We start from the raw sequence: 14,445 nt of genomic DNA, 5'->3' as shown, positions 1-14,445 counted from the left end.
TCTCTCATATGGAGATTGCATCCAGATGTCAAACTTCCCGGTGATCTAAAATTGTGATAACTTTTCAATTTTCCTTTTCTAAAACATATTTAGATCAAAGGAAAAGTAAGGAGCAAGAGGGACTGAGCACCCCTCCTGCTCCCAACTTTAACGTGGTTGGGCCGTTCGTGTATGGGTGGGCTGTGCCGTGTCGGGCCATGCCGGGGGGGGGGGGGGGAGTTGGCATCCCTCCTGCTATATGCAAGTCGCTGGGGGGGCCCTCGCGTTTGTTGGGGGCAGAGGGGGGGGGGGGCTTGGTATTTTTTTGACAGGTGTGCCTGACTTTTCATTTTTTTTATGGGGCAGATATTTTGTGTATGTAACACATGCAAAATATCTGTGCCATGGAAAAAAAATGAATAAAAAAGACAGGCAGGCCTGTCAAAATACCTGCAGACCGGAGAATAACTCAGTTACCGACAGGTCTGCAGCAGTCGGGTTTGCCAATAGTAAAACCCAACTCAAAATAGCCAAGCAATTGTTAGGGAATCAATCGCTTAGCTATTCTGCATGGGGTTTTACTAATTTGCATGGGACAATCGAGATTGGATCGCTACAGGCGTTAGTGAATAGTGCAGGAGGGAAATCTGGTCGTAAAGGGCTCGCACACCGACCGGTACACGATCGGTTTGCTTAGTGAATCTATCCCTTATACACTAAAACTTGCACTAGAATAATTTTATCATAATGGTATCATTTAGAAATCTGAAGCCATGTGGGTAACTGAGATCTCATGTACCTCCTGCTGGAAAAAATTATCTGTTTGTGAACATGTAACAAAACCTGTTCTTCTGATGTCATCCTTGTGATACCATAGACGTGCCAGGATTGTGCTGGCATTGCATTCAGCATCCAAAGTTCAAGCAGTGACAGAATATTGAATTCATAACACTTCAGAGACCATCAGCTCAGGGTGCCAACATTTTTGATTGATCTCCCAGGGTGGTTGACTACAAGTTCTAGTCCTATGAATTAAGGAAAGGACTCCACCAAAGCTTTTAAGGACACGTTTGTAGTGTAGATTTGTCCATAGCCAGCAAGTCTCAGAACTTGGATGTTATGTAGTCATTTAAAGTAAGTTTGTTAAAGAGGTTAAGATATGATTTCAGATGGTACACCGACAAATGCACACACAACAATTGTGCCCCGTCAAATGCACGCACCAAGAAATGCACGCAGGACAATTGTGCCCCATCAAATGTGCACAGCAAAGAGGGAATGTTTGAAAGAAGAGATTTATTCCCCCATAAATACAGTATACACTTCTCCCTCATTATTTGCTGTGATAGGGGATTAACAGAACTGCAAATAACTTTTTCATGTTATTCGCTGTTTTCTATTAAAAACCATTGTGAATATGATGAAATCGTGAATAACATGGTGGGAGATCTGGCCTGTTCCTGAAGGAGAGGCAAAACACGGAGAAGAAAGTGCTGGAAATCAGTGATTTTCTCTGTCAAAGCTTGGAATTGGCGATTTTTCTATGCAAGCTGATGTAATTTGGGGGGAGGAGCCAGCAAGCTAAAAAAACGCGAATAATGGAAACTGCGATTGCTGAAGGGAGAAGTGTACATACATTTGAATCTGCCCTCGACGACGACATGGGGCTGTTGAGGGCAGATTCAAATATATGTATACTGTATTTATGGGGAAATAAATCACAGGGACAGGCCTAAGGCCATGATTGGATCAGGTGCCTCAGGCCCCTCCCAAGGGACAGGGCCTGAGGAGTCTGAGCAAATCAGGACATTCCAGATATCCACTTATGTAAAGGGTTCCCATAATCATCATGTAAGCCTTACCCTAATACTAGATACCAAGTGACTGTTTTAAGAGGAGTGTGTGTGTGTGTGTGTGGGGGGGGGGTTCCCCTCAAAAAAGAGAGTTACTTTGTAACCCTCAGAAAGACAAAATAGTATCCACATAAGTGTAAGACTCTCTTTACTAACTAATTAGCTGCTTTGGATTGTGCAATTGTCGGGCTGCATTTGACAGATCACCTCCAATTCAGTGAGCGCATCTGTCATGCGCGCAATTGGGGTGCATTTGTCACTGGGTGCAATTGTCAGGGCGCATTTGTCAGTTTGCAATTGTCATGCGCGCATTTGACGGGTCACCATTTTAGACATATAGGAAGCATACAGGTAGAAGCCAATACTGTACTTAGCTAGAAGTAACAGGGCTATTACCTAGTAACTAGGCTGCATACCTTTGGTCTGGCGTAGAAAATGTGCTATTACATAGTAACATGGTAAATGACAGTAGATAAAGACCTAAAAGGTTCATTCAGTCTGCCCATAAGTTATACTTAAAAAAAAAAAAAAAATTAGATTAACTTGGCTTTTCTTTGATATTTTTAGGCCGTAGACTGTGAAGTCTGGTATTGTCCTAGGTTCCAAATGCTGAAGTTGCCGTCCAAGCTCACTCCAGCCTATCCAACCATCCCGTTGTTTGCAGGACATCTACCGTAAAGTCTGGCCAGTAAATCCTCCTGTTTCATATTAGTGGAGCTCACATTGATGTCCACCCCAGCCCATCCTATACCGAATCACCATATATGGAACACAGACCATGCAGGTCTGTCCAATACTGGCCTTAGTTCTTTACTTTACATCCTTCATTTTCTAATTAGAGATCCTCTATTTTTATCCCACGCTTTTTTTGAATTCCAACACTGTTTTCCTCTCCACCACTTCCCTCGGGAGGGCATTCCAGGCATCTACCACCCTCTCCGTGAAGAAGAGTTTCCTAACATTGCTCCTATGTCTTCCTCCCTATATTTGTACATTATGTTTTCTTTCTTGCTTTTTAATTGAGTTATCTCACAGATATTTAAGAATGCAGTTATCATAATTCTTTAAATTAGTCTCTCTCTCTCTTCCTAATGAGATTATAAGATCCAATTTCTACAGCTTTCAAATAATCAAAAGAATACAGTAACCATAGTTAAGGCCTTCTTGGAATTCTTCAGTGTATCTCCTGCAGACCAAGAGTATTGGCCCAGGTTCTCCAATTTCCCTCTTTTTAGGGCAACCTCTCTGGTTGTAAAACGACCTATAAAGACAAATAATCTCAAAAACACTTTATAACTCAATTATGCTCTTTCAGATTTCACAGTGACAAAGGGATCATTTTATTTCAAATTGTTTTCAACTTGTTCTTACTTTTTTCTTTGAAGAGCATTGCTTTTACTTGAATTAACATTTATTATTTCAGAATATTCATTTTTGAGGTTGTATTATTTATTTTTTTTCAACTGTATGATACATTTATGGGGAGAATTAAACAAGCTGCATTAGGGCTTTAAGTCATTCTATTTGGGCCTTAACATGACTTAAGTGGTTCTAACATTACTTGACCAATATCACAGTAATAAATATCCTAATGTGACCTGTGGTGATTCACCACAACTCATGTTAAAGCCTAAAAATCATGGTAAAATAACTTTAGCTTTGGCCTATAGTTCCTGGACTAATAGAGCAGCCCTTCCACCAGCACAAGCCCTCATGGCATCAGCCCTCATGGTTGAGATCCTACCTATCCCTAAACCCATGATTCTAGGCCCCTCACTGTTGAAGCTCCTCTACCCCCACTTGTGCTACTTTTGAGTACATTGGTGGTCCAGAGAGGATCAGTCACTTCTGCCCAGGCCAATGCTTTCAGTAAAATGTACCCTTAGTTGGAGTCTCTCATGACTACCACTAGGGGGTCATATTTTCTTATAAGGCGTTAGGGAAAAGACTTTGGAAAGGACAAGCCTGTGTGAGAAAGGGTAAGGAATACTATTTGGAGGGAGAAAGTATATAAGAAGGACAGAAGAGCATTAGGAAGAAAGAACTTTGTTAGAGGAAAGGAATGAGAAAGAGTAACATCTTCGAACGGGAGGGTTTTAAAAGGTAAAGTGTATCCAAATGAGGAATAAGGTGCAGCAGAGAATGGAAGCCCAGGGGTGGGTTATACACCAGCAGGATAGACCTAAGAAGTAGCCGGGGATCCAGTAGAGCCTGGAGTCAAGGGACTTAGGCCTGACCACTGGAGATGGGACCGGTGAAGAAGGATCCTGGCGAGTCAGTGCATGAGTCTGCAATAATACGGCTGAGGAGCTGGGTAGCAGGATAAGATGACTGAGTGATAGAGAAGCTGAGAGAGTCCAAGGACCCTGGGAGCATTGGACAAAGGACTGAGGAGCGGCCTGGCGGAGGGAACGGCTGGGATGGTGGCAACCAGCAGAGGGAGCGGTAAATGGTACCAGACTCTGCTGAAGACCTGAAGTGCTATCAAGGAGGACTCTTGAGAAGACCTGGAGAGATGGAGTCCAGGGAGGATTTGGTGAATGACTAGGAGGAACCATGGTTAGAGTTTTAATGGAATGTATGATGTGTATGCAACCCTATATTTGTATTTTTACAGAGAACAATGGTGCCTAGGGGTGTGGATATGTGACAGGTAATACTGCTCGGCCTGGTCACATGATGACATAGCCCAAATGCATGATCCAAATGCAACAAAGCCCATTCAATTTCTATAGGGCCAAGTGCATTTATTAGGGACAAGATGGGTGATTCAAAGTCCATTGGGATAAAAGATGGATGGTTAAACTAATGTCAAGTTGTTTATATAGTTAAGCAAGATATAGGGAATTGATCTAAGTTACACTGTGTGTAGCAAATTATTGCAGGTGCAGAATGAGTGTGTAGTTGGTCATTAAAGAATGACACGGTGACAAAATTCATCACCATTCCCGTCCCCACGGATAACCGCGGGAAACCATCTTCATGTCATTCTTTAAGGAGAGAGGGAAGAATCAGAGTATGAATGGCCACAACCACTGACCCACAAGCTTTGCTTTGAAGAATGCTGGTGTAGAAGGATTGAGGTTGAAATAGATACTAGAAAATGACATGGGATTATTTCCCGCGGTTATCCGCGGGGACGGGAACGATGATGAATTTTGTCACCGTGTCATTCTCTATTGGTCATCCTATGTATTGAAGGCTTGAAAGAAGAGCCATGCTTTCACTTGTTTACTTAAGTAGAAGTAGTCTCGAGTTAGACATAGCCCCTATAGGAGTAAATGTGGCTACTCCTGAGAAGGTTCGCTGGCGATTATCACATTGTACAATTTCTTTTGATGAGGGTACAAATAATGATGCTCCTTGAGAGGCCCTCAGAGGTCTTTACGTATTCTGGCCCTTTTTGTCTGAGGATCTGTAAAATTAAACACAGAGATTTAAATTTAGCCCTATAAGGTACTGGTAGCCAGTGTAGTTTGCGCAGGAAGGGTGTGATGTGATTGTGCCTCTTGCAGCCTTCTATCAGTCGTGCTCCAGCATTCTAAATAAGTTGCAGATGATTCATACTTTTTGGTTAGACCAGCATACAGAGCATTGCATCAGTCTAGTCGTGATGTTATCAGGGCATGGACCACTGTGGTCAGACTTGTCTTTTCAATATATGGAGAGAGATTTCGTTTCTGCTGAAGATGTCAAAGACAATTTTTAAAGGTAGTTTGAATTTGCAGGATCAGAGTGTGCGATGAAACTAGCAAGACATTCCTGACCTGTGATTTTAAGGGGGAAATTCATACTTCCCAAAAGACATTTTGAAGTCAGGTATTTGTCTACTTGTGTTAGGAACAGTGGCGTACCAAGGGGGGGAGGGGCGGGGAGGGGCGGGGGGGGGGGTAGTCTGCCCCAGGTGCACGGCCCAAGGGGGTGCACAGCTGGCCACTCACCGGAGAATAGGCTGTCACCGGGAAAGGCTGCCATTGCCATCATCAGAAAGAAGCCGACGCCGAGTTCTTCCTCCCTGCTTCTCTTCCCCGTGAGCCGACCAACTCTAGCCATCCGACGTCAATTCTGACGTCGGAGAGGACATTCTGGGCCAGCCAATCGCTGCCTGGCTGGCCCAGAATGTCCTTTCTGACGTTAGAATTGACGTCGGGCAGCGAGAGTTGGTCTGCCCGCGGGAAAAGAAGCAGGGCAAACTCGGTGCCGGCCTATTTCCGATGGCCAGTGGCAGCCTTTCCCCAGCGGTGGTGGCAGCAGTATGTTTCCCAATGGCGGTGGCATGGGGGAGGGCAGGGAGAAAGAAAGAAAGGGGGGGGGAGCCAGGGAGCCAGAAAGAAAGAAAGAAAGAGGGGGGGGGGACAGGGAGCCAGAAAGAAAGAACGGGGGGGGGGGGGACAGGGAGCCAGAAAGAAAGAAAGGGGAGGGGGACAGGGAGCCAGAAAGAAAGAAAGGGGTCAGGGTGAAAGAAAGAAAAAAATGGGGCATGGGGAGTGAGAGAGAAAGACAGACATACAGAAAGAAAGGGGCATGGAGAGAGAAAGAAAGAAGGGGACAGGATGAAACAAAGAAAAAGTTGGGGGAGTGAATGAGGTCTGGAGGAAAGGAAGTATACAGGAGGCTGAAAGAAGGGAAGAAATATTGGATGCACAGTCAGAAAAATAAAGTGCAACCAGAGACTGATGAAATTACCAAACAAAGATAGGAAAAATGATTTTATTTTCAATTTAGTGATCAAAATGTGTCCGTTTTGAGAATTTATATATGCTGTCTATATTTTGCACTATGGGCCCCTTTTACTAAACCGCAATAGTAGTTTTTAGCGCAGGGAGCCTATGAGCGTCGAGAGCAGCGTGGGGCATTCAGCGCAGCTCCCTGCGCTAAAAAACGCTATCACGGTTTAGTAAAAAGGGAGGGGGTATATTTGTCTATTTTTTATATAGTTACTGAGGTGACATTGCATAAAGTCAACTGCCTTGACCTCTTTGAAAACCTGCGGAATATAAATGATAATTAACATTTTCTCTGCGTACAGTGCGCTTTGTGTTTTTAAAATTTTATTGTTGATAGATCATTTTGACTTGGCCACGAAAGTAAGGGGGAGGGAGGGAGGAGAGCTGCTGAAAGACATCTAGTAATCCTTGCAGGCTTGACTGTTTTGGGAATTATTTTTGTAAAACCATGTTTTGTTATGTGACTGGCATGATGGACCTATGGTCTGACTCGGCAGAGGCAATGCTTATGTGCTTAAATGATATAAAATTACTTGCTTGTTTTTATGTGCGTGCGCTGAAGGAAAGTGGAGAGAGAGTGGGCTGAGGATGCTGAAGGGAAATGGGGAAGAGAGAGTAGGGATTTATAAATTTACAATTGTACAGAATATTGTTTCTTTTTATACTTTAATATAATAAGTTCAATATAAAACAATTCAAGGCTTGTGTTGATGGAATCAGGTGGTTTGTGGGGATGAGGACCGAGCTTACGGGGATTAGTCCAATAAAATGGTATTTTCTTATTTCTCATTATTTGTTTTATTTTTATTTGTTAATTTGTAAAGCGGTGATTGTTATGTATCAGTTTTTTCAAATTTACATCTACTGTCTTTATATTTTGCTCAGTATTAGAGGACATGTATTACTGTTTTTGTGGTGTTGTAGTGTTGTGGTGTTGCATTGTATGCAGAGGCTGGTTTCTTGGCAGTTCAGTTTAACTTTTGTCTACATATTTCTATTTTTAGTTTGTGATTATTCCATATTGGGCGAGGGTGTATCTGTCTGTGTGTATGAAAGGGACATGGCTTTCTGATTGCATCGACTGCACAGGATCAATTGACTGTGCAGGATCTGGTTTTTTTAGTTTTACAATGTATGTGTTGGTGTTCTAGTGTTCACTGCAATGTTTAAGATGCTGCCTTTTCCTAGATACACTCTTGTTGTGCGATATGTAGATTGTTACTAAAAATCATATTTTTCATATAGATGGGGGGGTGTCAAAAAATGATGGGCCCCGGGTGTCACATATGCTAGGTACGCCACTGGTTAGGAACCCAAAAAGTCTCTGGTTTTCTTGGGTTTAGGCAGAGTTTGTTGTTGTTTGCCCATTCCTGAGTTGTGGTTAAACAGACAATTAGTTTACTCAAAGTTGTGGGTAGAACTGGTTCAGTGGGTATGAGTAATTGAATATCATCGGAATAAATAAAGAATTTTGTGTCCATCGACTGAAACAGTTCAGTGAGAGGCTTAAGGTAAATATTAAGATGAGAGACAGTATGGACCCCTGTGGCAGCTCACAGTTCAGTGTCCAAGGTAATGATGTGCTATTGTTGAACAGAACTGATTGTTGTCTGTCTGACAAATAGGATTTGAACCATGTAAATATTGTGCCACAGATACCTGTTTCTGCCAGTTTTGTAAGCATCGTTAGAAAAACATACAGGGACTCATGTGAATACTAGTCAGTAAATTAGATGAAATAATAAGCAGGAGACTGACTATATTGATACTATATACCAGTGGGAAGAGAGCAAATGACTCCTAAAAACGCTCAGAGAAGTGAAACTCTGAAGGGGAGGTGGATACCTTCCCTTGGGACAAGAGTTTACCGTCCAGTCATTGCATTTTACTTTACAGAACTTCACTTTCTAGCCACTGGTAAAATTGTGAACAGTTTAAATGTTTTGTAAATTAACAAAAAATGTTCAAAATTTTTACAAAAAGACTCTTGCTCATTGGAAACTGTACACTTATCTGTGCAAGCTTTTTAAAGATTGTGGTTGTACAGGCTCTTCTCTGAGCGTTTTTAGGAGTCATTTGCTCTCTTCCCACTGGTATATAGTATCAATATAGTCAGTCTCCTACTTATTATTATTAGTTTTGTAAGCATGACATTATGATCCACAGTGTCGAAGGCTGCTGAGAAATCCAGCAACACTAGTATAGAGTAAGATCCCCTGTCATGGTTCCTGTGTAGATCATCAAGAAGGACACAAGAAGTGTCTCTGTTCCATACCCGAGTCTGAAGCCAGATAGACATGGGCCTAGCCAATTACTTTCAATTAGCCAGTTGTTGAGTTGAATACAGACTGTCTGTTCTTTTTTTTTTTTTTAATCTTTATTGATTTTTCAAACCAACAACAGTGCAATAAACAATTAGATGTACAGTGGTGCCTCACACAACGAACTTAATTGGTTCCAGGAGCAAGTTTGTTATGCGAAACGTTCGTTATGTGAAATGCGTTTTCCCATAAGAATACATGTAAAAAAAAATAATTCGTTCTGCAGCATAAAATATGCTAAGATGACATAAAAAAAGATAAATTTTTGGTTATTATTTTTATTTAGATACATCTAAAAACATAATTGTTTTTTAAAACAACACACATTTTTTAAATTTAAAGACAGACTAAGTAGAGTCTAATTTTACAGTGAGAGAGGGCAGAGTCTCAGCGGCAAAAACTGGGACTTAACTGTTCATTTTTTTTTTTTTTCTACCGTGTTTCCCCGATGATAAGGCAGGGCCATCAAATAAGACAGCCCCCCCTTTTTAGAAAAAAATGTAAAATAAGGCACCCCCCCGCAAATAAGCCACCCACCGATACCTGCGCTTACCCGAATCGGGTGGTACGGTGGGTGACTCTGTGTGGTCCCTGGCACCCCCGACACGATCGGGGCAAGAGGGAGCCCAAGCCCTCTTGCCCCCCGACTCCCCGACACGATCGGGGCAAGAGGGAGCCCAAGCCCTCTTGCCCCCCCCGACTCCCCGACACGATCGGGGCAAGAGGGAGCCCAAGCCCTCTTGCCCCCCCGACTCCCCGACACGATCGGGGCAAGAGGGAGCCCAAGCCCTCTTGCCCCGCCGATTCCCCAACTCCCCGACACGATCGGGCCAGGAGGGAGCCCAAGTCCTCCTGGCCACGGCGACCCCCTAACCCCACCCTGCACTACATTACGGGCAGGAGGGATCCCAGGCCCTCCTGCCCTCGACGCAAACCCCCCCTCCCCCCAACGACCGCCCCCCCCCAAGAACCTCCGACCGCCCCCCCAGCCGACCCGCGACCCCCCTGGCCGACCCCCACGACACCCCCAACCCCCTTCCCCGTACCTTTCTGTAGTTGGCCGGACAGACGGGAGCCAAACCCGCCTGTCCGGCAGGCAGCCAACGACGGAATGAGGCCGGATTGGCCCATCCGTCCCAAAGCTCCGCCTACTGGTGGGGCCTAAGGCGCCTGGGCCAATCAGAATAAGCCCGGGAGCCTTAGGTCCCTCCTGGGGGCAGGGCCTGAGGCACATGGTCGGGTTGGGCCCATGTGCCTCAGGCCCCGCCCCCAGGAGGGACCTAAGGCTCCCGGGCCTATTCTGATTGGCCCAGGCGCCTTAGGCCCCACCAGTAGGCGGAGCTTTGGGACGGATGGGCCAATCCGGCCTCATTCCGTCGTTGGCTGCCTGCCGGACAGGCGGGTTTGGCTCCCGTCTGTCCGGCCAACTACAGAAAGGTACGGGGAAGGGGGTTGGGGGTGTCGTGGGGGTCGGCCAGGGGGGTCGCGGGTCGGCTGGGGGGCGGTCGGAGGTTCTTGGGGGGGGGCGGTCGTTGGGGGGAGGGGGGGTTTGCGTCGAGGGCAGGAGGGCCTGGGATCCCTCCTGCCCGTAATGTAGTGCAGGGTGGGGTTAGGGGGTCGCCGTGGCCAGGAGGACTTGGGCTCCCTCCTGGCCCGATCGTGTCGGGGAGTCGGGGGGGCAAGAGGGCTTGGGCTCCCTCTTGCCCCGATCGTGTCGGGGAGTCGGGGGGGGGCAAGAGGGCTTGAGCTCCCTCTTGCCCCAATCGTGTCGGGGAGTCGGGGGGGCAAGAGGGCTTGGGCTCCCTCTTGCCCCGATCGTGTCGGGGAGTGGGGGGGCAAGAGGGCTTGAGCTCCCTCTTGCCCCGATCGTGTCGGGGAGTCGGGGGGGCAAGAGGGCTTGGGCTCCCTCTTGCCCCGATCGTGTCGGGGAGTCGGGGGGCAAGAGGGCTTGAGCTCCCTCTTGCCCCGATCGTGTCGGGGAGTCGGGGGGGCAAGAGGGCTTGGGCTCCCTCTTGCCCCGATCGTGTCGGGGAGTCGGGGGGGCAAGAGGGCTTGAGCTCCCTCTTGCCCCGATCGTGTCGGGGAGTCGGGGGGGCAAGAGGGCTTGGGCTCCCTCTTGCCCCGATCGTGTCGGGGAGTCGGGGGGGGCAAGAGGGCTTGGGCTCCCTCTTGCCCCGATCGTGTCGGGGAGTCGGGGGGGGGGGGGCAAGAGGGAGCCAGGCGGAGAGAGGGCAGTTAAGCGCAGTGCCTGCGCGGAAGGATGCAGCTCGGGCGACTTCGTTGTGTGAAACGAAGTTCGTTGTACGAATCAAGACATAAAGTTCGTTGTGCGCAGCGTTCGCTGTGCGAGGCGTCCGTTATGCGAGGCACCACTGTACATATAATAAAACAAGAAAAAGCACATTTATCTATCAGCAAAACATGAACAATCATTTTTACCCTTCCCACCCACCCACTCACTTGACTGAACAAGGAAACATAAATATTTCTAAGATATCCCCAGCCCCCCCCCCACCCCTTGGATGTGAAAGTTACAGCCAAAATAAATCTTCAACTATTAATAAAATTAGTCAATGGACCCCATGTTAACTGAAATATCTTAGTCATTCCCCTTTGATCATTTATAATTTTTTTTCCCGTCCTGTAACAAAGGCATAATGAGTGCCATCTTAAACTAAAATTCAAGAGATCAGACTGTCTGTTCTATAAGTTTTGCAAGGAAAGGAATGTTAGATAGTAGTGGGTAGTTTTTGAGCTTGTCCTCATCAAGGGAACTCTTTTTCACTAGTGGGGCACAACACAACTCTTTTTAGTGTTCTTGGCAGCTGCCCTTCCACAAGCAAAGAGTTCATAGTTTTAAGCGACCCTTTCAACGATGCCTCTGCTCGCTTGTTGCACTATCTTTGCTGGACAAGGGTTGAGAAGGCAGGTTGTAGGCCTTAGGCCTTTCAGAGTTTTTTCGAGAGCTTCCTCTGTGACCTGGTTGAATAAGTCCCAGATGGCTGTTATCTCATTAACGTGTCATAAAGAATGCAGAAAATCATTAATGTAAAGTCAAATTGCCTGTAAATGACTTAAAGAATATGTTAATGATCTTGCTAGCAATGAATAATTATAAAGCAGGTGCACTTGAGATATGATCATTCAACTGTCAGCAAACAGTTTGCAACTTCAGAAGCAATGATAAAGTTGATGTCATAGAAGCTAGCTAAAATACACAACAGCTGTAATCTTCCTATAATCACCATTGTTTTTTTTGCTGTATGAAGTACTGTGAGAACAATTCTTAAAAGTAATTTACTCAGGTAGACTGGTTGTGTGGAGGAGTAGCCTAATGGTTAGTGTGGTAGCTCCTTGTAACTCTGGCCAAGTTCCCTAACCCTCTATTTCTCCAGGTGCAGAATAGGTACCGGTATATAATCTATAAACTACTTTAATTACAACCACAGAAAGGCAGAATATCAAGTCCCAACTCTTTTCCTGAAAATTGACTGCCATTCCCTATGTAAAAGGTATATCCAGGAATAAACAAAGTACCTAGCTTTACCTTTGTGGAAAGTAGGTGGATTCTCAGGTAGAGCTAGGACAAAGGAGGTAAACTTAGATATCAGCCAAACTAACTTTCTTTCTTCCTTCCTTCCTTCCTTCCTCAATTTGTCTGTCCTGCCCTGTGATGGAATTTATAGGAGGTTACTGGTTCCTCTTAACAACACTCCCTCATAAAGTCACATCAAATCTTCCAGTGCAGAGCAGAAATAATAATAATAATAACAACAGTTTATATACCGCAGGACCGTGAAGTTCTATGCGGTTTACAATGATTAGAAATGTTACAGATTGAGTGAATAAACAAGTACAGACTTAGTGATTGATAGTTCTTGCGATCGTTTGTTGAGGATTAAGATTGATTAGGTTGGTTTCCTAAGTATTTCATGAACAGATGTGTTTTTAGGCGTTTTCTGAATTCTCCATAGGTAGTAGGCACGAGTAATTGTTCAAGGTCTTTACCCCATAATGCTGCTTGATGTGCGAGAAGATGTTGGTGATGACTTTTAAATTTACAGCCAGTCAAGACCTATCATTCTCTCTGCAAGAAACTCCCCAACTCCTATGGACCTGATTCTCTTTTGGACGCCGACATCAGCAGCTGCCTAAAGAGCGGCCATTGATTGCATGTCTATCACGCGTTGGTGTCCAAAAGACAATTAATCGTGTCTACAGTCCTGGTCAGATGCCTGTAATGAAGGCCACCATTTTGAAGATCTATATTCAAGGCTTCTGTCTCGCATCTATGTAGACACGTAGCGAGGCTTAAGCATGAGAGAGATTTGGCTGCACTGCCTTCTTGGTATGCAAATCTCTCTCACGGCATGTTCATTGTGGATATCCTGAAAACCTGGCCTGCCAGTAGATCTTGAGGACCGGACTTGGGCAGCCCTGGTCTAATACATGTTAAATGAACATGTACAACATTATGTACACCTTTCAGTGAAATCTATATATATAAAATCGGAGGTATGTATGTGTGTGTGTATGTATGTATGTATGTATGTGTGTGTGTGTGTGTATGTGCCGCGATCACGCAAAAACGGCTTGACCGATTTGAACGAAACTTGATATGCAGATCCCTCACTACCTGGGGTGATATGTTCTGGTGGTCTCGCGGCCCACCTGCACACGTGGGCGGAGCTACAAACATAAAATCAGATTTCACCCATTCATGTCAATGGAAAAAATGTAAAAAGCTGCCATTCTCACAGTAATTCAAAAACGGCTTGACCGATTTGAACGAAACTTGGTATGCAGATCCCTCACTACCTGGGATGATATGTTCTGGGGGTCTTGCGGCCCACCTGCACACGTGGGCGGAGCTACAAACAGAAAATCATATTTCACCCATTCATGTCAATGGAAAAAATGTAAAAAGCTGCCATTCTCACAGTAATTCCAACTACTTGGGGTGATATGTTCTGGGGGGTCTCGCGGCCCACCTGCACACGTGGGCGGAGCTACAAACATAAAATCAGATTTCACCCATTCATGTCAATGGAAAAAATGTAAAAAGCTGCCATTCTCACAGTAATTCAAAAACGACTTGACCGATTTGAACGTAACTTGGTATGCAGATCCCTCACTACCTGGGGTGATATGTTCTGGGGGTCTCGCGGCCCACCTGCACACATGGGCGGAGCTACAAACAGAAAATCGGATTTCACCCATTCATGCCAATGGAAATAATGTAAAAAGCTGCCATTCTCACAGTAATTCAAAAACGACTTGACCAATTTGAACGTAACTTGGTATGCTGTTCCCTCATTACCTGGGATGATATGTTCTGGGGGTCTCGCGGCCCACCTGCACATGTGGGCGGAGCTACAAACAGAAAATCAGATTTCACCCATTCATGTCAATGGAAAAAATGTAAAAAGCTGCCATTCTCACAGTAATTCCAACTATAAAACACTTTCTATGACACTATAACCACTAGGGACATCATTTCTATTCTACCACGGACACCATACATATAGAGTTTGTATGTTCTAACTGTGTTTGTAACTGTTTCCT

The sequence above is a fragment of the Geotrypetes seraphini genome, chromosome 9 (assembly GCF_902459505.1).
Source record: "Geotrypetes seraphini chromosome 9, aGeoSer1.1, whole genome shotgun sequence".
Taxonomy (NCBI): domain Eukaryota; kingdom Metazoa; phylum Chordata; class Amphibia; order Gymnophiona; family Dermophiidae; genus Geotrypetes; species Geotrypetes seraphini.
Note: the sequence above shows the minus strand (reverse complement) of the source record.